Below are 3,971 nucleotides of genomic sequence, written 5' to 3'. Positions count from 1 at the left end.
TTCTCTCTCTCTCTCTCTCTCTATGTAAACCTTGACTGAGGAGGACACATTGCATGCACAGAAAAAGGGGTCAGTCAATACAAACTATATTTATTGGAACTAAATGTATTAACCTTTTATTGGCCATCTGGATGCTTGCACAGTGCACTAAACTTGCACCCATTCTTCCTAAGTGCTTGTTTGTGTTAAAAAGTCACTTGTTTTCTTTCAACCATTTCAATCTGTCTCCAGCAGAGACGGCCTCATGGAAATATGACGTTGCTTACACGATGACAGAGGGTTTCTGTTAGCGGTTTAACCTCAGACTACACAACGGAGATAAATGTGTCTGTTTTCAAGTCAAAAGATGACCACGCTTTTTGGAATTGGGGCTTTATTTCAGAAGATTGACTTTTGAAATGCAATAAACGAAATATGGTCTGTTACGGACATTTGTCGACTGACTTGCTTTTTGTTTTTCTTTGCTTTTATAACATCATGAATTTCCCTACAGCCGTTTTCTGTACAAACTAGTCTATATCCTCGACGTTCCACTTCAGGAATTGCTTCGGTGCCGCAGGAAATCCTGCCGGATGTATGCCTTTTTGCCGATGACCGTCTCCTTCCGCTTTTTTTTTTGAGGAATTTTAAACTCTGGTGGATTAATGAGGACTATGGTTATTATCAATTCTTATAAATCCTCCCGACCTCAAAGTGACACAAGCATCTGATTGGTCGTACACTCCCAGAATAGCCCCCTAATATCAATTCATACAGTATGTCGGTAGGCTAATTCCTGCTGCTTGTGGGTCAAATGCACCCCAAATGCACATCATAGTGCAGAAATTAAGTCCTTATTCATTTTAAATAAACCATACAATTCTTCTTCTTTTTTTGATAAAACGTCATCCCTTTCCCAATAACGCACAACATTCTGAGTAGAAGAGAAAAACTAAACAAGCAACAAATTGAAACATACTGTCCATGTTAAATTAAAGAGAACTCATATACACTTTACCCTGGAATTGATTTAGTAGTCCAAAGAATTATGTAAATATTAATATTTAAGATAATTACATAAATGCTTAAAATCACTTGCTATTGTTCGTGTGTTGAAAGGTGTTCATCTGATCTCTGTAAATTAATTTCTTTAAATCATTCAGCAGAATAACTATAAGTGGTATCCGGATGGTATTTCAGCAACAACAAAGCCAGTGAGAAGAACAAAAGATTTAGAAAATGATTGGAAGAAAAGAATCTAGACATTCTTGTTGCTTTCATACTGCCAGCTCAGTTCCCTTAGGTAGCCCCGTAAGGCCCTTAGGACTACGGATATGTTGAGGAAGTTAATAGACACTGTGTAGGAAAACCTTGGTCTATCGATTCTAATGGTTTTACGGTTTCCATTACACCTTTAATAGCCCCTTTAACCCCATACACAGAGGTATGATCATAGAATTGTTCCTCGGATTCTTATCCAACACATCAGCCGTGAAATTGAATCCTGCCATCACATTGTATCTCCAAAGGTGTGCAAGGATGTTAAGAAACCTTGGAATCGTCAGATGCTCCAGCTTGAACGCCATACACCCGTACACTGCTGCACAGACATGTTATCAAACCCTAGAAGATAAAACAAGAAAGGGAGAGGATGGGCAGTATGTACTGTGGGCTCCTCTCTGCCCTTAATGTAATATTTAACCTCAGACTGTTGCTGTGTTTTTTGTTTCTTTTGTGGGTCTAGAAAAAGATGGCTTTTCTTCTAGACCAGGTCTCTTCAACGTTTTTTAGGCTAAGGACCCCTTAGCTGAAAGAGAGACAGAGTAGCGACCTCTATATATATATATATATATATATATATATATATATATGAGAGACATAATAAGAAATTATGACGCTATCAACACATTGCTATGATGATGCAGATGCAACTTTCCTTTTATTTTCCCTCCGGCACCGCTGCGAGACAACTCTTTTTTTTAAAACAAGGCATCGCTCGCAAAACAATGTCTGAGAATTTTGATAAAAATGAGCTGGTTTGACCATGGAGATGCAAGAAATATGCCCAGAACACACATAGACTGTATATATAATATTTATATTAACAGTCTTTAGAACACACAACCTTGCTCCTGTATTTTCTTTCTTGTTCTCGCCCACAGAAACATCCGACCAATAAGACTAGTGGACGTTCTTGCGTGAATTGTAATGGTGCAATGGTGTAAAACCAAACCGACCAAGGGCAAAATGCTCCAATTTTACAAACTCACCAACTGATTCGGACCTAAGCAAACAAACCACAGGTGTGAAAACGCCTTAATATGAGTTCCCCCAGCCTGCCTGTGGTCCCCCAGTGGATAGAAATGGCGATAGGTGTAAACCGGGCCCTGGGTATCCTGCTCGGCCTTTGAGAAAATGAAAGCCATGGATGGCGTACGGTGTATTTGCTTTGAGGTGTAGCTCCAATTTATTTTAAGACTGTTGCAAGAAGCTGCATAAATATTATTAATGTAGTAAGACTTTAATTGACAGGCACCATATGCAACAATGCTGGGATTTTTCCCAAGACAACATTCCTAATAAATCTGAGATAGGGACAGGGACAACAAGTGCAGATGCTCTGTTTGCATTGCTCCCATTAGAGCTACAGAGACATGCAGCTTAGATGCTTTAGTCTCGCCAAAAGATGACCTACTCAAAGCCTTATTTATCAGCACAGATTTCACTCGTGACACTTACTGGCAAAACTAAGACTACGTTTACACGTGGCCGGCTATTTTCATAAATGGACATTTCACCCTCTCCATTTTCAAAAATAACATTGTGCACAGCTGGCAGTTTTCAAAAAAGTTTTTGTTTACACATACCTGTGTACTATGTATGCTTTCAATGCCAAACCTGTAGGTGGCAGTGTAAGGAGAAGCTCAAGCCAACATTAGCCAATCAGACTTCCGAAAACAGCAACGAATCACTTCCTCTCTCTTCTCTTCTTCACTTCCTCGCTGCCCAAACCTCTGTTTGTCTCAGTTTACATGCTAAAGGGCAAAAAAAAGTTTTCCAAAATCTCCACTCTGGCTGGAGTTGTTCGAGAGAGTCGTCTTCAGGGGCGAATTCTCCGTTTGCGTGTAAAAGAAGGGCACAAACGAAGGCAAAGTCTTTCAAAATAACCATGTACGTGTAAACACCCCCTAAATGATAGCAGCCAAATCATGAATGCAGATATTGTTGTTAATATTAAATATTAATGAATCATTTGTTCAAAAAGCTACAGAAAGTTGAGCACTGTAATTCGTAAGAATTCCACGTTTGTTTTGCTGGATGCACCACATTGAGTGGCAAGGCTGGCCCCGTAGGGAGGAGGTCTGGGTGGATGGGTGGGTCTTTAAACACAAGACATTCAAGCCAGGGAGCAGGGTTCGCATCCCGGGGAGAGTAAAAGACCAGGAAATGGGCTACATGGGATCGTTTTAATCCAAATTGCAATCATTTTCCACGTTACTAGACAAAGGGAAGCTTCAGCAGGAACTGCTGTAGGTACTCAACACACTTCTGAGCCTCGGTATCCCACATAACACCACAAGTTACCAGCAAAATGGAAAGAATTAATGACAATAATATATTAACTTGAATTGTTCATACAGAGTGAGAGCAGATGTGAACATAATTGCATTAATCTGTTTCATGTTAGGTCAGGATCAGGATGATATTAGTTTCAGAGTCATATCTAAGATCAGTTTTTAGTTGCAAGAAATTTGCCTTTGTGTATTTGGTGCATACAAAAAACATTTAAAAGGGAACTACAAATAAGGCAGAGTACTACCACAGTCAGGAACATGAATACAGAGTAGATGCACAAGATAACAAATACGTCCAATATATAATATCTAATTGTTTTAGAAAGGAAAAAAAACGGTTTAGAGCAGGGTGTAATATATATACAGTATTTATATATATATATATATATATATATATATATATATAGATAGATAGAT

Source organism: Etheostoma spectabile, chromosome 7 (assembly GCF_008692095.1).
Source record: "Etheostoma spectabile isolate EspeVRDwgs_2016 chromosome 7, UIUC_Espe_1.0, whole genome shotgun sequence".
NCBI lineage: Eukaryota > Metazoa > Chordata > Actinopteri > Perciformes > Percidae > Etheostoma > Etheostoma spectabile.
This window is presented reverse-complemented; position numbering follows the sequence as displayed.